Source organism: Mauremys mutica, chromosome 5, assembly GCF_020497125.1.
Source record: "Mauremys mutica isolate MM-2020 ecotype Southern chromosome 5, ASM2049712v1, whole genome shotgun sequence".
NCBI lineage: Eukaryota > Metazoa > Chordata > Testudines > Geoemydidae > Mauremys > Mauremys mutica.
In genome coordinates, this window is record NC_059076.1 from 29340620 (window position 1) to 29364857 (window position 24238).

A 24238-nucleotide genomic window follows, 5' to 3' on the forward strand; every position below is an offset into this window, starting at 1 on the left:
GCGGAAGGTCCAGCCGAGCCGCGCGACCAGCGGACCCTCTGCAGTCATGACCGCGGGAGGTCCGCTGCTCCCGCGGCTCGGGGGCGCCTCCCGGGCATGACTGCTTGGGGCGGCCAAATTTGTAGAGCCGCCCCTGTCTACAGACCAAAACAAAGCAACCCCCAAAACAGGGTAGCTCTTTCATTTTCTCAGGAACTTCCTACCTCAGTATAACAACAAACCGCTCTATCTGCTCATGGGAGAAAACTAGACCCTGTTCAAGGTCCCCGATGGGACTGCCTCCTTAAGCTGACTTTGACACTTTTTTGAGGTTAATTTACAGAATCCCCACAGAGAATGTGAGAGAATTTGGCCACAGCTGTCATAAAATTTCTCAATTTAAACCCTGGTAATGTTAAAAACATGTGGACTGATTTTCCTTAAATTTCACTTGATTTTTAAGTCTCCATGAATACAACTACACTGAAAAAAAAAATTCCCATGGCTGTGAATCTCAGAGCCCAAGTCTATAGACTCAGGTTTGCGCTACAGAGCTAAAAATAACCGCGTAGATCAATGGTTCCCAAACTTGTTCTGCTGCTTGTGCAGGGAAAGCCCCTGGCAGGCCGGACCGGTTTGTTTACCTGCTGCATCCACAGGTTTGGCTGATAGCGGCTCCCACTGGCTGCAGTTCACCGCTCCAGGCCAATGGGAGCGGCTGGAAGCGGCGCGGGCCAAGGGACGTAGTGGCTGCCGCTTCCAGCCGCTCCCATTGGCCTGGAGCGGTGAACCGCGGCCAGTAGGAGCCGCGATCGGCCGAACCTGCGGACACGGCAGGTACACAAACCGGCCTGGCCCGCCAGGGGCTTTCCCTGCACAAGCGGCGGAACAAGTTTGGGACCCACTGGCCTAGATGTTCCTGCTTGGAATGGAGCTTGGGTTCTAAGCCCACCTTTCTCCTGGGTTTCAGTGCCTGAGCTCCCGCCTGAATGAGAGTGTCTACACGGCCATTTTCAATGCCATAGCGTGAGCCGGAATTTCCGAGACTCACTGTCACGGGTGGGTTTTTTTTGCAGTGTAGCTGTACCCAATGAGATCTAACGAACAAGCCAAATTTAAAATATCTTGTGTGGCAACTTGTCTAATTACAAAATGTCTGGTCAATACAGATGGAAAATGAATGTTTTTCACTCGTTGATAACTCAGTAACACACAAATCAGTGTTACCTGGACTTAGGAAAACATTCATTTTGAGCTAAGAGAATGATTCAGAAGAAATGTTTGATAAAGGTATGAGCATCTGACAAAGTTTGAGAACCGCTGTCCTAGCTTGCTGGTAAAATTTTCCAAATTATCCACCTGGAAGTCTGAGTCTCATTTTCAAAAGTGACATAGGCATTTAGGGGGGAGGGATAGCTCAGTGGCTTGAGCATGGGCCTGCTAAACCTGCCAAGGGTTGTGAGTTCAGTCCTTGAGGTGGCCACTTAGAGGTCTGGGGCAAAAATCAGTATTTGGTCCTGCTAGTGAAGGCAGGGGGCTGGACTCCTTTCAAGGTTCCTTCCAGTTCTAGGAGATAGGTATATCTCCTATTATTATTATTTTAGGAGCAATGAAGGTCAGTGAAACAGAGGCTACTAAGTGCTTAAGTCACTCCAAATGCTTATCACTTGAAAACTAGAAAGTACTATGGTATAAATGGCTTTTCTTAAGTCAAGTAATTTATTCTCTGAAAGGGAATTGAGCTGGCATCAATCAGCAAATGGCAGTTCAAAACTCCCTTTGGCCTTGACACTTGGGTTCCAGTTTCATGAGTTCGTGGCTTACAGCGTTACCCGTTGGCATAGCACATACAGTGCCTTAAACACTAGTTAAGCAGAAAGTCTTTCATCAGTCTTATTTTTAGTACATTATCATGTTTTCTGATTTTATTGATACAATTTTGAGATGAGATCTCTCATTTAAAAGGCTCAGTGCTGAAAGCTTATAGTGGGAATGCTTTTAAGTACTTTTAATTAGTATGGCTGGCAGTACAGCAGCTTTTGTTGCAGGCTGGAGTTGGGGTTGGAGAACCCTTATTTTAATTTAAAGCAACCAGAATTTTTCCGAGGCTTTAGTTATCAGTTTCCATCCACAAATTCTGTATCGTTTTTTATTTTAATTAGTAAAGGAATGTAAGTTAGAATTTGACCTCTGAGTGACCCACTTGCTTATACTACCATGTAATCAGTTACACGGAGGCCTACAGATAACTTCAGAGCTTTTTGTCAGTAGTTATTTAATTGGGAAGTGTGTTGCTTATTGGAGCATTTGACATGTGAGGTGAAAGATGTCAACTGTCGTACTACTGTGACCTCTGGTATCAGGGACATTTTCTTTAGTTTCCCAAGGGGCCCTCAGGCTGTAACAAATGCTGCAACAGAAGCAAGACATTCATTCCTATGAGGTGGGTAGTCATGTTTGAAAAATTCAGCCATTTAATAAAGGGATCATTTAAAGGGCACCTGCAACCGAACACACACACGCTGTACATCTCAATAAGCTCGCCCGTTCTAATGGAAACATTAACATTCCAAGCTTTGAGGGCATTATTTTATTCCTAGTGATAGGAATAACTAAGAGGCTAAACCAATGAGTGAGGTAAAAGAGTTTCCCCTTCCCCTGTTGGTTGTGAGATTTTAGTCTTCATCCATCTTTTTACTTACATTGATTGTGAGTATGTTAACAAAAATAGCGGCATATATACAGCAAAATATCCGGTGTCGGTTTTTTAGTAAAGGTTTTCGTGGGAATTGAGGCCTGTTGGTTGGCGGAGGCAGGGTGGGGAGGAGTATTAAAGAGGCAAACATTTTGATTGTTGTAAAATGTGATATAAAAAGCCAGGTGATTATGAGCATATTGTGCAGCTAGGAGCGGAGGTAATGTAATGTAGTGTCAGAAAGAGAGAGTTGGTGCTTTCCTAATGCCAGCCTTCACTCCTGCATTGTTGTGCAACCTTCGCGTTCCCCTGGACTTCGCAGCCATGGTTGTGCTGGGGAAGAGCCTCTCTGTTCCCTTCCCCACCTCCTTATTCAAACACAGGAGACCACAGTGATTTGCCCCAGAAGCCTTAAATTAAATGTATTGCGTTACTTGAAATTACACACATTTAATCTTGTTTTCTATCTGCCGCTGCTGTTGTATTTAATCCAGATGGAAATGTATTAAAGAAAAAATCCAGGCATACTCTTATAGGGGTCCGAGCCTGCCAAATGTTGAGCACCTCTTGTGAGGCACTAAGCACCCGCAAATCCCCTTGAAGTCCAGGGACTTTAAATCAGTTAGCACCTTGTGGGATTGTGTCATAAATGTTTATATTAGCTTTGGACTGTAAAAGCTGTTAAGGTTTTTATCATTTGCAGGTAAACAGACAACAGTTTGTGCAAGTACTCACAGACTGTATTTTTTTCATAGACTTAACTTTCTACTTGAGGACACCAGTCATAAAAGAGAGCTGTGAAATACATTCTTGTATAAAATGTATAATGAAAGGATTGTATAGTTTCTTCTTGGGAATTGAATCTAGGTTATTCAGAATTTTATGTATCAGAGGGGTAGCCGTGTTAGTCTGGTTCTGTAGAAGCAGCAAAGAATCCTGTGGCACCTTATAGACTAACAGACGTTTTGCAGCATGAGCTTTCGTGGGTGACTACCCACTTTCCGAAGAAGTGGGTATTCACCCACGAAAGCTCATGCTGCAAAACGTCTGTTAGTCTATAAGGTGCCACAGGATTCTTTGCTGCTTCTTCAGAATTTTATGTACTTCACTTTTCGCAAAACCAAAATATGTAATATCAAATAATGGGAAAAAAAAGTCATTGGTGACTATTCTGTTGCATGTAAATGGCCTTTGGACACTTCTGATTTTTAACTTGAAATATTTGTAGTTTTCTCATTGTTTTAAGTGTTCCATAATATTTTGTTTTCATATAAAAACCACCTGCCTTCATATTTCACCAAATGTGGCAGCTTTTGCAGTGGGAGCCATTTATATTGTTGCAAACATCATAATTCATGCATGTAAAATGATAAGTTTTGCTAAGTCAACATACATGGGTATGCTCACAGCAGGAGGAACATGTATTCATCTATACAAAACAGTATGAAATATAAACTGGGAGATCCTTCATCTGCTAGAGAATTCTTCTCAAACATATTTCATTCAAAAGATAGAGGTAAAAATTAATTCTTTGTATCTTACTGAAACACGAGAACACAGTAATAGGATGAAATAATCCAGATTTTTCAACAAATTTACTGAATTCTGTAATATCCTTTTCATAGTATGTGATAAAACTACCCTCTTAGTTTTGGAAACTGGTCAGGGAGAACATTAATATCTGTGAACACATATAAATTCTATACAGCTGCTGTTTAATGTGATTTACTCTAAAAGTGCAAAATCAAATGGTATTTTGAAACAGACACACTCTGTAGAGATTATTTATTAGTGACATGCTTTACTATGCATACGCTGCTTTAAAGGGACAGTGTCAGGTCAAATCTGACCCAAAAGTTAAGTTTGGTAAAACTAAGTGCTGCTTCTACTGGTTTACAATGTAAGTAGATTGACACAATACAAAGCATGCTGGATGACCCAAAGGATGGTTCTGTCTAAGAGCATCTTTTTCAGGGATGGTGTTGTGGGGCATGGGACACAGCACTTTTACTAATATGGATTGGGATCTGTGGGCGTCTTGTAGCTAAGGTGTATGCTATCAGTAGGCATGTTGCTGAGATCAGACAACCCTGCACCGTCATGACTATTCAGTCAGGATCCAGACTAGTTTTCTATGTAGTTCAGACTTCTTCTGCATTCTTTATAGAGCTATAAAAATTATATTGACGTGTTTGGTGCACTGTTGATTTGCCATTGGCCCTTGATCAGGTTGATCCTCCCCTGCAGGGGCGGCTCTAGCCATTTCGCTGCCCCAAGCACGGCGGTACACCGTGGGGGGCGCTCTGCCGGTCGCCGGTCCCGCGGCTCCGGTGGACCTCCCACAGGCGTGCCTGCAGATGCTCCACCGAAGCCGAGGGACCAGCGGACCTTCCGCAGGCATGCCTACGGGAGGTCCACTGGAGCCGCCTGCCGCCCTCCCGGCAACCGGCAGAGCGCCCCCCGCGGCATGCCGCCCCAAGCACGCGCTTGGCATGCTGGGGCCTGGAGCTGCCCCTGCTCCCCTGGCAAGGCAATATTTACCTGCTGGGTACATTGCTGTGATACTGGTCGTGGCCAAAGTGCTGTGATCATTCATGGCTTGAATTTATTGCTGCACATTTTTGGGACTCTTCATACAAGAATCTTTGAAGTTTGCTTATTAAGAAACAAATTTGTTGATATTTCTTTATGAACAGACCCAAAGACTTGCATGGGAATCTATATAAAATAATAATAGCAAGCAGTAATTAAATTCAGGAAGTGAAGAATAATTTATTCAATTTAAAGTCTAGAAGATAGATATGCAGAAACCTGGCCAAAGCATTGGGGCTAGCACTCCTTCTCTTGAGAAATGTGCTAAATTATATTTAATGGCCACACGTGGTCAGAGCCCTTGGGTTTACGTCTGATCTGAAAGACAACACTACAGTTTGGATCAGGAAGCAAAGGCAATGTGTTGAGTGCCCAGCAAAAAAAAATGCTCATACTCGATAACCTGGAAGGTGGATGGAGGCAGTGGCAGATCACCCAAGGAAATGACATGTTTCCTTAAAAGAAAAACACTTTTGGGCAAATATGGTTTTTTTTTTCAGCCCTATTATATCACATGGCATCCAGACTTATCTGGGTTTATTTCATTTCTGTACAGAGTTCTCTGATTCCTGTTTTGTGTGTCTGTATCTCTGGGAATAATATATTATGTGTGTGCACCCAGTGATGAGCTGCCAAAATCTTAACAATCGGTTCCCTACCCAGGTCTTCAGCATCACTTTGGCGGCACTGAAGGACCCACTGCTGAAGTGTCGCTGAACACTTGGAGCACCACCCAGTGAGTATAAGCCCCACGTGGTTTTTTACGTGGTTTTTTTTTAGTCATCCCTGGCGGGTCCCTGTCGAAATCGGGCCCCGTGCTTCCTAAAGCTGGCCCTGCACACCGAGGTTGCAAAATTGTATCGGGGGCTGGGTAGGGAAGGCTGTGCCTGCCCTCCCCCATCTGACCCCCACCCACATCCTGCCCCTGACTGCCCCCCTCAGAACCCGCAACCCATCAACCCCCCCCCCGCTCCTTTTCCCCTGACCACCCCCTCCTGGACCCATCCCCACCCTAACTGCCCCCCAGGATCCCACCCCCTACCCAACTCGCCCCGCTCCCCGTCCCCTGACTGCCCCAACCCCATCCACCATCACCCCGACAGACCCCCGGAACTCCCACACCTACCCAACCCCCCCCCATTCGCCATCCCCTGACCGCCTCTCCAGAACCTCCACCCCCTCCAACTGCTCCCTCCCCCTTATCCAACCCCTCCTCCCAGCTCCAGCCTGGCCTCCCTTACCAGGCTTCTCAGGGCAGCGTGCAAGGATGCCGCGCGGCCCTCTGGAGCTCGAAGCCCCCCCACACCTTGCTGCTCAAAGCGGCAGGAGCTGCCTAGAGCTACATACCCAGTATTTTTGGCAGCACCCATGTGTTATTAATGCCATCAGGTAGTGGAAAGTGTATTAGTCTTACACTGGAATATATTTTGCTATTGCGTGAGAGAGAAAAATGTCCTGGTGCAGGTGGTGATCTTGTGGAAGCAGTGCAACAGAGAGATCTGCTCTGTTCAGATCATGGCTGACAGAAATACTTATTCTATACAGCAAAAGCTGGGCACAGGCTAGCCTACCTGAGCTTGACTGAATCCACCTAGTGTGGGTAACAATAGCGAAGGAAGCAAAGCACAGGCTTCAACAAGCCTGGCATGCATCCTGGGTACATACTTCACTCACTAGTCCACTCTGAAGCCTGGGCTGTGCTGTCATTACCGCTCTTGTTACCTGCGGGGGCTGGATTCAAACTAGCTCAGGTAGGCTAGCCTGTGCCCAGCTTTTGCTGTGTAGACATACCTGTATATGGACATACATAATCATATTAATATGGACATACCTGTATATGGACATACGTAATCATACACAGTAGGCAATGCTAGCTCAACAAACCTATGGATTTGGGATAAAGTTGGAATGTTTTTTTATTTATGGAGCCAATTCATTTGACTCTAACCCTTCTCAATCTTCATGGGGTTGTGAACCCAGGTTCATTAGCTCAGGTGGGAAAAAACAGTTCTGTTCCTGATGCTTTCCCTTTCCCTCTCAAACCATTCCCATGATTATTCCCTGTGCTGCTGTTCATAAAATCTTGTGGGTTCTGTTTCTGATCAATCTCTTCTCAGTCCTGCCATTCCTCCCAGCATATCCTGCTAACTGGCCTTCCTCTTTTTTGCTGACCTTCTCCGCTTGAGTCTTCATCCTTATCCTCTAACCCAGTCTTCCTTGATACTCCTTTCCTAGCTGTATTCCCAACCATTGAGTACATCAGGAGAGAAGTTAACTTTACTTCCACAGTTGAATTACATGCAAAGGTGATCCAATTTACTTGGGACATACTGGCACTTGTTTAACATATGATTACATTATGTCTTGCCTAAGAGCAATTGCACTTATTTTAATTTTTCTTTAATGAAATTTTTTAGTGTCTCAGGGTTGGTTTGTTTTGTGGTGGTTGTTCTCTGGCTTTATATCAGACGATCAGTACCAGTGCTAACTTATTTAAGAAAGATAATTTTATTGGTTTCATGTTGTACTGTACATAATATTATACTTCGTTACTGATAGGATGAAAACAGCAATTCAACCCGTCCACAACAGTTCAAGATAATTTAACGTGGGAAGGTGAAGGATTGTTTGCTTTTATTTTTCTCTACATCTTCTTACTTTTTATTAACATTTTTGTATAAAAGTGAATATGCTGCTATCAGCGCTGAATCCCAACTCCTTTAACTTATAACAGTTTCTTTTACATCATCTTTTATAGATTCATAGAACTTAGAGGGCAGAAGGGATCTAATGAGATATAATCTCACCTTATGAATATCCCAGGCTTTTAAATCTCACCCAGTTACCCCACGACTGAGCCTAGTAACTTGTGTTTGGCTAAAGCATAACTTGTATTTAGCTTTAGCATGTATTTCAGAAAGGTACCCAGTCTTTGAAGATGTTAAGAGATGGAGAATCAACCACTTGCCTTTGTAGTTTGTTCCAGTCGTTAGTCACCCTCACTGTTGAAAAAAAGAAAAAAGTGCCTTAATTCTCATTTGCCTGGCTTCAGCTTCCAGCCAAGTGGTCTTGTTCTTATCTCACCTAATTAAGTCAACTCTAATTTGCCTTTTTGATAAACTAAACAGATTGACTTCTTTCAGTTTCTCCCTGTAAAGTATTTTCTCCAGCCCTCAGATCTTTTTTTGTGGTACTTTTCTTTTCTGCACCCTTGCTACTTTTTCAACATATTTTTTAAAACATGGACATCAGCACTGAATGCAGAGTTCTGAAATAAGTCTCACCACAGCCATAGACAGAGGTCTCCTTTATCACCTTCTTAATCCTACTCTTCAGTTTATTTACCCAAGGATTGTGTTAGCCCTTTTAGTTACAGCATTGCACTGGGAGCTCATGTGGAGTTGCTTGTCTGCTATGACGCCTGCATCTTTTTCAGAGTCACTGCTTACTAGGATACAGTCCCCGGTTCTGTATATATGGCTGACATGCCTTGTTTCTAAATGTCTAACTTTTCATTTGGCTGTATTGTTAGTTTGGTAAGATGGACCCATTCAGTCTGGATTGCTCTGTATGACTGTCCTGTCCTCCTCATTACTTACCACTCCTCCAATCTTTGTGTCATTCACAAATATCAGCAGTGATTTTATATTTACTTCCTGATGATTAATTAAAATGTTAATTAGCATTGAGCCCAATATCGAACTCTGTGGAGCTCCACGAGAAACAGCAGCATTTGGTAATAATTCCTCACTGATAACTACTTCTTGACATCTGTCACTTAGCCAGTTCTTAATCCATTTAATGTGTGCTTTATTGATATTGTCTAGTGCTATTTTTAATCAGAATGTCATGAGGTACTAAATCAAGCACCTTACAAAAGTGTATTACATCTATGCAGTTATCTTTGTCATCCGAACTTGTAAGCTCGTAATAGAATGACATCAGGTTTGCTTGACAAGACCTGTTTTCCATCCCACCATGTTGACTGGCATTAATTATATTTCGATTCTTTAATTTCTTTATTAATTGAATCCCATATTGGCTTTTCCATTATTTTGTCTGGGAGAGTTGTGAGGGTAAATGACTTGTAATTACCCAAATTGAAGCCTTCCAAATCAATACCTTTTTTTTTCACACATTACAGGTAGGTGCGTCAGAAGTAATTCAAACTGTTTTGATTTGGTGGTCTTCTGCAGACAGTCACCAGTACCACCTCCTCAGCTTTGTTAGTTAGTACATTGTTCCATAGATACATATACACAAGATTCTGTGGTTCAGAGTTACTAATAACTCTTTAATGAAGAGAGCCACCCCCAGCCTCTTAACCACGTTATCCTTCCTAAACAGGTTATAACCAGAGATTTTAAGATTCTAACCATGGGAATCATTTGACCAGGTGTCAGCAGTGCCAAGTAACTTATGGGACTAAAAATTAAACATTAGCAACATGCAGCATTACCAGAGGCTATAATATGGCTAATTTTTTTAAAAACAGGCATTCCTCCAGATGTTAAGCAGCAGTTTTTCCCCCCCACAATATGATCTGTTCTCAATACCAAAGTCCAAATCCAGTGGTGATTATACAGTGGTGTGCTGATAAATAGTATATTGATTGCAGACTGGTCATAAATTAGGTGGCAAAGTTGTACAGTAACTCCTCACTTAAAGTTGGCCTGGTTAACGTTGTTTCATTGTTACGTTGCCGATCAATTAGAGAACATGCTTGTTTAAAGTTGTGCAATGCTCCCTTATAACATTGGTTTTTAAAACAGGCATTCCTCCCGATGTTAAGCAACAGCTATGAATATTAAGTCTATGTTTAAGTTACACTATTACCTGTAAACCCCCTAAAGAATGCTTTTTCCTAGTGGCTGACGTATACCTCTATTTGTCACCACTGAATTTGACCCACTAATTGTAATATACAAATGTTTTAAACCTCTTAATCTTATTAATATTCTGTTTTCAAAGATTAGCACTGTTGATGTAATTTAACATCTGATTATCTGTGCAAGCATGCACTATTCTACATGACAGCAGTGAGTGCATATATGGAGTTACAGTTCCCATAGCATTGTTAACTTGGCCACAAAAGGCATATGAATAATTTTACATGGTAGCTTGTTGCTAAGTCTACGTTTTTGTCAGTTTCAGTCCTCTATGCTTCTGCCAGTCACCAAATTTCCTTAAGTACCTCACTGATGGTAGCAAACATTTTGGCAGTGCCTTTAGGGGACAGACAGTTTTTGCCTTTGGCTTTGTTTTCACTGCAGAGTTAAGTTATCGTCCGTCAAGTAAAATCATCTCAAGTAAACTGAGCTCGAGTGAGAGCAGCAGCACTGCAAAATAATACTTACGCTTTACAGAGTGATTGTGTTTGCGGCTGATGAGTTGTGCTACCTCAAGCTTTAGCGTGTACACTGTGATGGGCCAGCCAACTTGAGTTAAAATTACCACAAGGGTTTTTGTGAGTGGATGGATCTCGAGTTAACTCTGCAATGAAGACAAGTCCTTAGTCCATTTACTGAGTACCCCTTCTGTCAGAGGTCATGAGTTCATTTTCCTTCTTTCCAAGAAGGGACTTCCTGGAAGTACGCCAAAATGATATCAGACCCAAATATCTCTAAACAATTTAAACAGTTGGTGAGGGGTATGAGAGTGTCATAGGAAATCAAATGGAAAATGGTATAAAATCTATCCTGTCTTGCACTAGATAACAGTTTAGCTAGATAAGGCACCGTTCTTACAAAAATGAGAAATTATAAAAGAAAAAATGAATGTTCACATCTTTGGCTTACTGTTTGTTATTATCTCATAGCCTTTTTGTCCTTCCAGCACCATAGCTTGTGAATCCTGTGTTCCTTGGCACGAAATCTGCTTGGTGTCAAAAAACCACCACCCCCTCTCTGGACTTCCTGCTCCTGATGTGTTTTAAGGGAGTCTTTGAAGTAGGGTATGTTAGCATGTAAGCTCTGGAGTTCTTAGTTTGTATTCATGTTAGGATAAAGAACGTTTGTTCAGGTGTCCTGTTTTAGGAAACAAATTTATCTCTGTCTTGTCTCAGTACAGTAACCATTGTACTGCATACTGATAATTGTACACCACCTTTTTGAGACATGGAATTATTTTACTAATTTCCTTTCCTCAAACCAGGAAATTCAGATGCTCCTTTGATCTTGCCTACATCTTGATCAGATTGCAAGTGTTCTTCATTTGCATGTTAATGGTTCTCTCTCCCTGGGAGTTTCACTCTGTGCCCCTGAAATTATAGGCAGTAGATCAATCATCTTTCAGTCATCACCATAAAGTTGCAGTCACGGTTTTTTACTAATTCCAGTACCACAACAAGCATGATTTCTTGATGGACAGTATCCAATAAGTCCCATTATCCTAGAAAGCAGAACCATTTATAGGGTGAAATCCTTCCCTCACTCAAGTCGAAGATGTTTTGCCTTAGGCCTGGTCTACACTAAGAAGGGGGTTCGAATTAGGGTACGCAAATTCAGCTACGTGAATAGCGTAGCTGAATTCGAAGTACCCTAATTCGAACAACTCACCCGTCCACACGCGGCGGGGTCGAACTCCGCGGCTCCCCCGTCGACTCCGTCAACTCCTTCTGCCGAGGTGGAGTACCGGAGTCGACCGCGGCGCTTCCGGAGTTCGAACTATCGTGTCTAGATCAGACGCGATAGTTCGAACTCCAAAAAGTCGAACTCTCCGCGTCGAACCGGCAGGTAAGTGTAGACGTACCCTTAGACTTTGGTGGGATCAGTATTTGGCCTTTAGTGACTTAGAATGTAATATAGTACAGTATATACGACGTTAAGAGGGTAATCTCATATTGTTTCAGTATAACTTGTAAATTGCAGTTCTGGCTAGAGTTAACTTGGGACTTAGAGTAATGTGGCTCTGTGGGGATTAATGTAGGATTTTTCAGTGAATTATAGCAGTAGTGGATACTAGTTACTTTTGCTGTGGAGTTGCAGACTTTCTGTAGGGAAAAGGGTCTGTTTAGAAGAATCTTTTCCCTTTGCTGGAAATATAAACTGTCTACTCAGTCATAAAGAAGTGATTAACCATTTTATAAAAACACAACTTTTGTTTGTGTGAAAAGGCAATTTTTGTTTCTGTGTGATAGAAAACTAGGAGATGCATTGGGATTGACATAGCAAGCAACAAGGAAAGGTGAATGTAATAATTTCCTTCTTTTGTGGATCCATATTGTTTCTGGTTTTGAACCAGGTGATCCCCTAGTGACTATATTATTTCTTGTCTTTTAAAGTAGAGATAAGTATAGTTACTGTAAATAGATACTGAAATGACTTTAAGATATGCTTTCTGGTCCTCCAGATTTGATATTATTTTCAGTTATAAAAAATGACCTATAGTACTAAAATGGCATAACTTATAATTGAAAAGGTGTCATTCATCTGAATGTTGACTTTGTATTTATTGCTTGTTATACAACCATGCAAATTAAAGCTGGGAATCAACAGTTGGGTCATTGGTTTCATCCCCATAGTCCCTGTGAACCAGGGACTATGTCTTCCCCAGTGTTTCGAAATTATCTATGAGACTGTAGATGCTACTACATTGTAGATAATAATAGTTAATAGAAAGTTATATTGCTTTTGCTTATGAGAAAAAGGTGCTTACATTAGAAATTAATAGAAAAGAGAAGGGCAAATGTAATCAAATCCATTGTCTGGTCTGGGTTTCCTTATTGCTAATTATATTTGATTTTTTCCCTTCAAGAGTAATTTATTAAGAGAGGTTTGAGAAGTTGAGTACCGAGGGATAGTCATTGCTTCCCTATTAGTTTTGTTTTGCCTCTCTTGCATGTAGTCTAGGAAATTCATCCCAGACACATCATCTTACTGATGTGTTTTTATATGCCACTGCTCCATACACCTGCTGCTGCCTGCCAGCCTGTTGCACTTTCTGTAGCAATGCCTCTTTAGTATTCGAAAGAGGTCTTTTGAAAATACATACTTTAAAAGTGAAAGGAGCATTATAGGAGACGAGAGTGATGATGTTATCTTTTAAAGTTATACTTACGTTGCCTCCTCTGCTCTAGGGGGAGCAATGGGAGTAAGGAGGAAATTCTTCTATTGACACGATATGTCATTGTTTGAGTTGTGACTGCTTAAATTTTAATTCTTTTACCAAATATGGCAATACACAAAATGGTTTGACTTGTTTTAGAGCTACTAACAATTCTGTTTTCTTGAGCTGGTTTTTGTACATTGTTGGCAAACTGTATTATATATTCTACTGGCATGCAAAGCTTCTCAAACTTTTTGCCCCAGTAGAGGTGCACTGTTTCTATTAAAGAGTTTTATGGGGCTCCCCACACAGCCTACCATACTGGCTCTTAAAAATGGCTTTGAATACAATGCCAGGGCCCCCACGGTAACAAATTTAGGGGCTCCCTGCAGCCTGTGAGCTCCCTGGTTGGGTAGTCCTTTTCTAGTGGTGTCTGAGTGAGGGATTTTCCAATTAAAATGATGAAATATTTGTTTTGTCTGGTTAAATTAAATATAGCCTACTTGCTGAATAAAACATGAAGCATTACAGAGCTTCATACATTCTTATTCTAAAAACATGCGCAAAGAAAATGTGGGAATAATTTGATGCTAAAATCTGAAAGCTATCTGCATTTTACTGTTTTAAATGGAAGTTTTGCTTGAATAAAGATTTCTAGATTTGGCCCCTAAAACAGAAACTGAAATTTCAAGTACTGCTTCATTAAGATAGGTCCTGTTGCTTCCAGACTCTTCAGTATATATTCTTGTTCCTGAAGTGGATAAAACTTCATGAACCTAAATATTTTGTAATGCAATCTTACAGATTTAAGAGAACTCATCAGTGTCCCTGAACATTTAGTTCTGAAATAGTGTGCTCAGAACACTTGCTTTGTTATGTTTAAAAAGCTGAAGTAACAGCAACAACAACAAAAAAGCTCTGTAGATATAAGTAGAAAGCAGCCTTCTCTCCCCCTCCCACTTTTTGTCAGAGCCCTGGAGTTGTTGCTTTTGGTACTGGCAAAGCTTCTTTCCTGGCATACTCAACTTCTCTGTCCCCTAGGGTTGGGAACAGGATGTTTTTGAGATGGAAAGTGATACCTGACAGCATTTTTGTGAATCTAGCTCAGGGGTAAGTCAATAGGCAGACCGTGGGCCAAATCCGGACCGCAGGACGCTTTTGACTGGACCCCCACATCTTTTCATTTACTTATAATTATTGTTATATATTTTTAGTATTTTCTCTGGTTTCTGGACCTTGACTGTACCTTGACCAAACAATTTGGACCTTGACCAGGATAAAAATTGACTAGCGGCCTAGCTCTTTCTGGGTTAGAAGTAACACAAAGCCTACTGGATGAGGCATAACAAGTCTTACAGTGAAGTCCATAGCAGCATAAGATGCCATGTAGTGGATGTCATGTTCAAGTGACCAAAATTATAGAGTGCAAATTACAAATTGGAGTAGCCTTAGTGATAACTTTACAAAGTTGTTGTCTTTTTAAAAAATCTTTGGACCAAGAGAACTAGAATTTGTTCTTGTAGACCATTGCTGGAGCTGTCTGTCAAACTTGTTCAGGTTTGGCAGCCCAGATCATTCTGCAAAGTTTGACAGTAGAGTCTTTGTTGACTATCTGAAACAAAGATGTGGGGAAAACTTATTGCACTGTTGAGTTGTATTACTGTATATATAAATATAATTGAGGAGTAACTGTCTCCCAAGGTAAATGGTATTTCTTCTAATGGTCTAAATATTATAGGGTGTTTTTAAATTGATATTTTTTCTTTTTCATTTTTGTTTTCCTATGTAATTGTAGTTGACTTTTGATATGAAGCAATGATTATTATATGTACCAATTTCCAATATGTATTTTATTCATCTATAAAAACCACACAAACAATTTAAAAAAATTCTCAGACCATTCCCTGGTGTGATATTCACCTAGTTGAATCCTTGGTGAACAGTTAGGGCTTTGTTGCACACTTCCATGGGAAAACCAACAGCAGGGGAAAATGTAAGTAAACTCCACCTGGAGTTTCTGATACATCATTCTTTCCAGGAGTTGTAGAGGGGGCAGGGCACTTGGTTTTGTAACTACTCAGATGCCCTGAGATCTATGGGGAAAATCTTAAATTAATAACCTAAAATGGAAGATTCTAATTACATGTGGGATTGATTCATTTGTTAAAATTGATTAAAGAAATCAAAGCTGTGCATAATTTAGGCTCAGGCCCATCACATACTTACTCATTTGCATACACTAATTTATGGGCTGGATTCTGAACCCCTTGCTGCCGTTGGTGAGCAGTTTCTCATACACACAACTGTGGTGAAATGAATGGGACCTTTTATGTCAGTAGCTGTTCATCAGTGGTTGGTATAGGGGGTTATCCAATATCTGGGGCCTTGGAGGTTGTTTCTATTAGAAGTAGTAGTTGATAATATAGTCCAGAGTTTATTTGATGCAATCCTGTGTACAAAAAATATACACAAAGTCCTGTTCCGCTGAAGAGAGTAACATCAAACAGGAATCAATTTCCTTGCTCACAATTCCAAGCCTGTCTTTCCAGACAGTACTCTACCCAAAAAAGCTCTCTGTCTCTCTCTCTCCCTTAGCTTTCACTCAGGGCCACACTTCAAGTGCATCTCTTGCTGTCTCTTGGCTTTTCTGCTGCTCTCACTGTCTTCTGTCTTGGTCCTTTTTTACCTACATACAAGCAGCTGCAAATCAAATCAGGAGAAGGGTTTATTGAGCACTGGACTGAGACTCAGGAGATATGGGTTCTATTCCTGGCTCTGAAGCTGGTCTACTGGGTGACCGTGGGCAAGTCACTTCGCCTCTTTGTGCCTTGGTTTCCCAATCTGTAAAATGGGGTTAATAGTAGTGACCATTTGTAAAGTGTTTTGAGATCTACTGATGAAAAGCACAGTGTAAGAGCTAAGTAGTAGTATCGTTAATTATTATTTATTAAAGAACTCATATATAAAGTTATGCATTTATAATTGACACCAATTGATGCAAGCACTATTACATCTGATTTCTTGCGGGTTTTTTTATATGCAGTCTGCAGACAAAGATGAAAGTAGGGGTCTGAGTCTGTGCTCACAGCAAAAAAAAAAACAAAAACAAAAAAAACAAGAGGACCGCTGCAACTCCCAGTAGAGGTGATTCGGTTATGGTGGGATAAAATCAGTGTGAGATCAGAATCTGTGTGAATGAACTTTTCTTGATAACAAAACAATTGCATTTTATTTTTATTGAAGTATAGAAAGCTTAAAGGGAGACCAGCTCCCAGTCTGATTTCTAACTCTCCTGGCTCTTCTGTTAGAACCTACTGCTGTACTGTCAGTATGCCAAGTTAGGGTCAGGAGAAATTTGTTCTCCCTTCACATATTTCTTTAGTTAGGGAACTTGAAAATGTTACTTCTTAGTCATCATATACAGCATAAAACTACTTGGCTATATTTGGCTGGCGATGTCACATAGAAGGAAATTTGACACTTCAGGCTGAGAAACTCCTTTGATTTGTGAACAGTACACATGAAATTTAATGTGGATAAATGTAAAGTAATGCACATTGGAAAAAATAACCCCAACTATACATACAACATGATGGGGGCTAATTTAGCTACAACGAGTCAGGAAAAAGATCTTGGAGTTATCGTGGATAGTTCTCTGAAGATGTCCACGCAGTGTGCAGAGGCGGTCAAAAAAGCAAACAGGATGTTAGGAATCATTAAAAAGGGGATAGAGAATAAGACTGAGAATATATTATTGCCCTTATATAAATCCATGGTACGCCCACATCTCGAATACTGTGTACAGATGTGGTCTCCTCACCTCAAAAAAGATATTCTAGCACTAGAAAAGGTTCAGAAAAGAGCAACTAAAATGATTAGGGGTTTAGAGAAGGTCCCATATGAGGAAAGATTAAAGAGGCTAGGACTCTTCAGTTTGGAAAAGAGAAGACTAGGGGGGACATGATAGAGGTATATAAAATCATGAGTGATGTTGAGAAAGTGGATAAGGAAAAGTTATTTACTTATTCACATAATATAAGAACTAGGGGTCACCAAATGAAATTAATAGGCAGCAGGTTTAAAACAAATAAAAGGAAGTTCTTCTTCACGCAGCGCACAGTCAACTTGTGGAACTCCTTACCTGAGGAGGTTGTGAAGGCTAGGACTATAACAATGTTTAAAAGGGGACTGGATAAATTCATGGTGGCTAAGTCCATAAATGGCTATTAGCCAGGATGGGTAAGGAATGGTGTCCCTAGCCTCTGTTCGTCAGAGGATGGAGATGGATGGCAGGAGAGAGATCACTTGATCATTGCCTGTTAGGTTCACTCTCTCTGGGGCACCTGGCATTGGCCACTGTCGGTAGACAGATACTGGGCTAGATGGACCTTTGGTCTGACCCGGTATGGCCTTTCTTATGTTCTTATGTTCTTACTTCTGCTAGTGGGAAAATGTGCAATCTGTTGTCTGTGTTTATAAATATACTGTACGTTCCCACACTTTCCCTCAAACACTAGAATAGGGCTTTCTATTGTTAAAAGCAGCCTAAGCCAACAGTTATCACAGAAGGTTATCCACGATGCCCTGATTTCCTCTAGGCCTAGAATAGGAAATAACTGTAGTTATCTTATGGTGTATTTTGGCAAAAGGTAATAGTGAATACTATAACTTTATTATCATTGAGGTGTAGTCACAGGATACATGTAATGGCACTTGCACTTTCCTGATGTTGCTGGGTAAAAAGAACCATGGATAGTTGAGAACTGGCATCGGGGACTAGAAAACTTGTCTCCGAGATTTTGTAGATTTAAAGTTTAGTAGTTCATGCCAAAAAAAAAAAAAAAGGCAGCCTGCTGTTTACAAATAGAATTAATAAATTTGTTCTTAAATGTGTCTTTTATGAAGATTTTGATACACACATGACACTGTAAAGGAAGCAAGGCTCTTAGCTCCTACTCGTGTGCTAAGACGTAAGAGGGATCCTCAAACCACAACGTATGGAGCTAGCAAACTTTACTTCAGATCTGCACGTGTATTCTGGATGCGAATGAGGGATTGATACAGCTTCTGACTGGCTAACTTAGCCAATGACCAAATGCTACTCAGAGCAGTGGCGCAATGTTGTATCCTTACAGAACAGGTAGCTCCTAGAGCATCCCTACTTGGCTGAGATGATGGTTTCAGTGCCTTGTTGTTGAGGCACTACCCAGGGACTTAGAACTGGGTTCAATTCTGGGGTATGCAGATTTCCTGTGTGAGTGACCTTAGGCAAGGCACTTAATGTCCCTCTGTCTCAGTTCCCCATTTCTAAAATAAAATGGGGTGTTGTACTACTTCCAGTCTCCCATCCTTTGTTTGTATTGTCTACTTAGAGTGCAAGTTTTTCGGGTTAGGGCCTGTCTCTTATTATGTGCACGTACTAGTACCTAGCACAGTGGGACCCCAGTCTCTGAAGTTGGGGCCTTTAACTGCCACTAAATACAAATAATTAACAAGTATCAAAATTTCACTTGTTTACATGCAGATTTGACCCACGTTAAAACTGTAGTGCAGTCTAGTAAACAGAGCATTATGACAACAATGATTTTAATAAACAAGAGCATAGAGACTGGCTCCAAGTGAATAATTCACAGTTTGTCTGAAGTTAGCTTCTTTGGCTGGCTGCAGAATAGCCTTAATCAGATTGCAGTTTTCTCAAATTTGTTATTTGAAATATTTCTACTTCTTTCTACTCTGATTGTTATTCAAGTCATTGTAGGTGAGTATTTGATGTCTCTCTTAAAGATGTTTTGTTTGGTAGTGAATGGTCTGAAGTCATATGATTTATTCTTTTTGGTTTGCTGAGTGCACAACTTCCAATATTAATTTAAAAAAATATTTGTGTACATATTCTTGGATAAGCAGTTTTGAAATTTGCCTTCCTTGAACATTTATGTTAGTAAAAGTCAACAACATGAATATTAGCAGAAGCAAACACAGAAGAGATGTGAGCGTGGGCAAAGCATTTAAAAATGTTCGTGAATAGTCACAATTTAGTCCCCCATTATATATATTTAACTCAAGCAAGTAAAACTTGGCACTAACAGTGTCAACAAATTGAAACTATCACCTTTTTTTAGGCTTAGTTTCCTTTTATCTGCACCTTTACAGTATTCTGAGCAGGAACATGTTTAATGCATGAGTTTAATGTCAAAAGAAAGTGTTTGAAAGTGAGAAAACTAATCAGAATTTGAACTCCTTTCTCCCAGTTTCCCCATACTGAGCTGTTAATGCACCTGAATGCAGACCAGGAAGTACCATCTCTGGAAATGAGACTCGGCGAATAGTTTAATTCTAAATTCCCATGTAATCCTTGCACTCCTTGCCACCAAGATAGTGCCATTTGGGATAGCCGGTTCTGTGATGTGAATACTCTCCACTAAGAACTGAACTGAAACCACCAACTCATCTCACATATGTCAACAAATAGCCATTAGATGATTATGCCTGTAAGTCACTATGAAACTGGCTTGGATTTCAAGTGGTGACATAGAGTAGAAAGTCTCTGAATCCCACTACTAATCTCTTGAGCCAAGGAGTTGGCAAAATAGTTTGTTCTATTGTGGTCAGTTCAGGATTTTATACCTCAGAGTTGTAGGAATGTTATTTAAAAATGGTAGTGGGTATACTTCTAGCTGCCATTTTGAATGCAAGCTTGAAAAATGTGACATTGTAATGTAATTTGAGTACCTTGTTTCAGTTCATTTTAGATAGGGGCCGCACTTCAAGAAGCACATACATCATACTGTAATTTTCATCATTATTAGCAGGCTCTGCAGTCACGCTGAGAATTAAAAAGGCACGGGGAAAGAACGGGTTCCTCACCCCCAGATGTGAGCAGTGTTGAGGTACACATGTGGGGCAGTGTCTCTGCCACTGCCTCTGTTGTACTTGTCCTTGGAAAAAATATAGGACCATAGTCTGTGGGGCTGCCAATCCTACATCTTTCCCTAATGCTAAATGAAATAGAATGCACCTATCTTCACCACTGTATGCCTCACGATGGGGCCTCCTTTTTTAAAGAAATGACACTGTTTACCATTTTAATTTTTCTTTGTTCTTAAGATTAAAAAAGCCACAAATATAAAAATTGACCTCCACTCTGTTTAAATTTAGATGTTAAAAATTAACATCTTCAGCATCAGTGCTCTTCACCCATGTATTTCTTCTCACAATTTTGTATCATTCATGACTTCTCAGCACAGCGTTTGTCTGCCAAAAATCATGTCTCTTGTGTGTATGGATGATTGTGTATGCAAAATAGCTTGTGAAAATATACAGGGAGGTTTAAGTCTCCTTCCAAAATTTAGCCCAATAAGTTAAGTCAAAAGCAAAAAGCTAGTTGGAAAACAGTCTCATTCATGGTCTTGAGAGGTCTCCTTCTACTTTTAAAATATTACAATATAACAATCTGCCATGGTATTATCTCACTGAAAATGAAGCCAAATATCTTCCTGAAGGAAAGGTAGATAATTGTTTTGTTATATACTAACATTCTAGGATTGTGCTTTATTAAATATAGCTATCATTTTTTCCTTAAAACGTGCTTTTGGTCCACCCTAGGGTAGCTAATTGATGTGGGCATATGTGATTTTTCAAAGTTGTATACTTTTTGTAGTGGACACCTATACATATTTGTATTAATCTACCACATCTTACCCAGCAAATTCACCTCTACACCGATATAATGCGACCTGATCCAACACAAATTTGTATATAACGCAGTAAAGCAGCGCTACGGGGGGACAGGGCTGTGCACTCCGGCAGATCAGAGCAAGTTCAATATAACACGGTTTCACCTATAACGCGGTAAGATTTTTTGGCTCCCGAGGACAGCGTTATATCGGGGTAGAGGTGTAATTATAAATCCAAAATTTATAGGAGTGCGTATTTCTCCTTAAAGTATGTTAGGGGTGAATAATTACCTTTTGTTGCCTTGTTTAAGTCTTGTTATCTTTTTATTCCTATTTCTTGAGGTCATCTAGTGAAGAGGGTAAAGATAACTGACTGGAGGTGGGATCCTGCTTGATTTTGATCTGAGAAGTTATTTCTGCCCTCAGCTCGACTAGAGCTTTGTAGTAATTATTTTCCATAATTTCCAGGAGAAAATGCCAGCATAATTATAGTTAGAACTTGGTTGCTGAAGGTGCTAACCTGAATTGTAATGCCAAGATATAACTGGTGTTTTAACAGCCTAATTAATTTGTCTCATGAACGGCAGGGCTGGGAATTACTTAGGGTGTACAGCACTATTGACTTATGAAAATAAAGGAAATGGGAAGGAAAAGAGAAAATACATTAATTGTTTAGTGGACGTAAGCCAGATCTACACTAGAAAAGATTTGTTGGTATAGCTAACCTGGCAAACCTTCCTAGTATAGATTCATCTTGCCAAAAAGTGCTATTGCCAGTGTAGTTTATATCAGTTCCCTGAGCAAAATAAGCTATACTGCCAAAAGTACTTTTTAGGTCTGTATAAATGTGTCTACAATAGGGCTTTTACCTGTATAGAAATGTAACAAAATCACCCTGCTAACTGATAATACTATAGTGGCAAAAGTGTCCAGGGTACACCTGGCCTTAATGTACTAGACAACTATTTTGTAAAGTAGGGGTGGGCAAACTATGGCCTGGGGGCCGCATCTAGCCCTTCAGACATTTTAATCAGGCCCTCGAGCTCCTGCCAGGGAGCAGGTTCCGGGGCTTACCCTGCTCCGGTGCTCCAGCCAAGGAGCAGGGTCAGGGTCTTGTCCTGTTCTGCGCGTGCTGTGGCTCTGCGTGGCTCCCACAGCTCCCACTGGCTGGCAATCATGGCCAATGGGAGCTGCAGGGGCGGCACCTGCAGATGGGGCCACACCTCCATGTAGGAGCCAGAAGAGGGACATGCTGCTGCTTCCGGTAGCTGCTTGAGATAAGCGCCACCTGGAGCCTGCACCCTTCACCCCTTCCTGCACCCCAACCCTCTGCCCCAGGCCTAATCCCCGTCCTGCCCTCCAAACCCCTCGGTCCCAGCCTCCTCCTGCATCCCAGAGCCTGCACCCCCAGCTGGAGCTCTCATCCTCTCACCTGCACTCCAACACTCTGCCCCAGCCCAGAGCCTCCTCCCATACACTGAACTCCTCATTTCTTGCCCCATCCCAGAGCCCATCCCCCAATTTCATGAGCATTCATGACTCACCATACAATTTCCATACCCAGATGTGGCCCTCAGGCCACAAAGTTTGCCCACCCCTGTTGTAAAGATCAAGGCCGGCTCCAGGCACCAGCTGACCAAGCACGTGCTTGGGGCGGCACCTTGGGGCAGGGCGGCGCTCGGGTTTTTTTTGTTGTTGTTGTTGTTTTTGATTCCTCAGGGCAGTGCTGGAGGGTTTTTTTTTGTTTCTGCGGCACGGTGCTCTGGGGGGTGGTTGCTTCGGGCAGGGCGGCGCTTGGGCGGTGCGGGGCGCTCGGGGGGGCAGGGGCTTGGCGCGTCGCTCGAAGGGGGGCGGGGGCGCGGTGCGGTGCTCGGGGGGCGGGAGCTTGGCTTGGCGCTCGGAGGGGCGGGGGCTTGGCATGGCGCTCGGAGGGGGGGCGGGGACTTAGAGCAGCATGGTGCTCAGGGGGCGGGGCTTGGCGCAGCGCAGCACTCTGAGGGGGCGGGGCTTCGGGCGGCGTGACGCTCGGGGGCGGGGCTTCGGTGGCGCGGCGCTCGTGGGGGGGGGTAGGGCGGGGCGGCGCTCTTCTTTTTTGCTTGGGGCAGCAAAAAAGTTAGAGCTGGCCCTGGTAAAGATTCATCTTCAGAAATCAATATTGACTGTTTTGTTCTTATGTTACTGTATTTTAAATATTACTTTCTTGAATAAGATTTGAATTTGTTTTAGAGGTTTAGCAGCCCTCTATCTGCAAAGAGGACACTTTCATCACAGATTGTAGTCATGCCACTACTAGACACTCAACAGGCCAACAAAAATTGTGGGTCTTGGAGAAAAGAAATGGTGGACTATTAACTTTGGCCTTCCATTGTGATTGCTGCTCTGCACTGAGATAAGCCATTAAAACTGGGCTTCACTAACATACAACCATACTGCAGGAAAGAAGTGTCATCTTAGATGGATGACTCTTTTCTTTGACATTTGTATTGCAGTTACATCTACAGTTCTTCCTGACCCTTCCCCCCCAAAATCAAATCTTATCAGTAAGAAATATACACAGTTAAAACACATATTGCAGTTTAAAAACTACTAGTACATTTCTTAAAGATGCCTCAGTGTTAGGTCATCACTCACTTTGAACCCCATATAGATTGTCTGCTGCCATATTTTGTTATAACTGAAACTTTTAATTTTGCATCTACATTTTTTAATTAATTTGGTTTTGGATCTTATTGTTCAAAGCCACTTTGATTACACCATCTGTCCTCCAACCCCCCCCCCCCAAATAGTAAGTAAATATGTTGTGCTTCAAGCAGCTCCTGCCCTCTTCGAGCCCCCATACTCTGGGCCCAGTTGTTCCACTCTCTCCCTTAAGTAGATACCGCGTTGATTTCACCTGTATTATAGTGGGCCAGTAGCCTCACTATCATTAAAATTGTTACTAGCTTATTGTTTAATTATCGAATGAGTCTTCAGGGGACTACTTACAGACTAAGGCCTTTATTCTGCAAACACTCTCACATGACTTCTTCAATGGGACTACTTACATGGCTAAAGTTGGGCACATGAAGTGTTTACAGGATCAAGCTCTAAGCTTCTACTCAACACTAATAGGGTGGAAGAACTGGGCTCTCAGATGGTGTAAGAGGCCTCATTATAGATGCATCTAGTGTGAGTTTATTAGGTGTGGAATTGGGCTCTCGGGTTTCTCTCCCACCACTCCAGAGCAGGTATGTAGAGGTGCAGACTCACCTCT

General features: G+C 41.7%; 1 protein-coding gene across 11 annotated transcripts in view; it reads left to right on the forward strand.

Moving 5' to 3' along the window:
* BMPR1B (bone morphogenetic protein receptor type 1B) overlaps positions 1-24238 on the forward strand; it is a 375661-nt gene that overhangs the window by 106302 nt on the left and 245121 nt on the right. For 5 of the 11 annotated variants that reach the window (XM_045018526.1, XM_045018523.1, XM_045018525.1 and 2 more), the window contains one exon: positions 5930-6002. The exons of the other annotated variants lie outside the window; for them this stretch is intronic. The gene's annotated coding sequence lies outside the window, so the exon portion shown is untranslated. The remainder of the gene's footprint in view (positions 1-5929; positions 6003-24238) is intronic. 11 annotated transcript variants of the gene reach the window in all.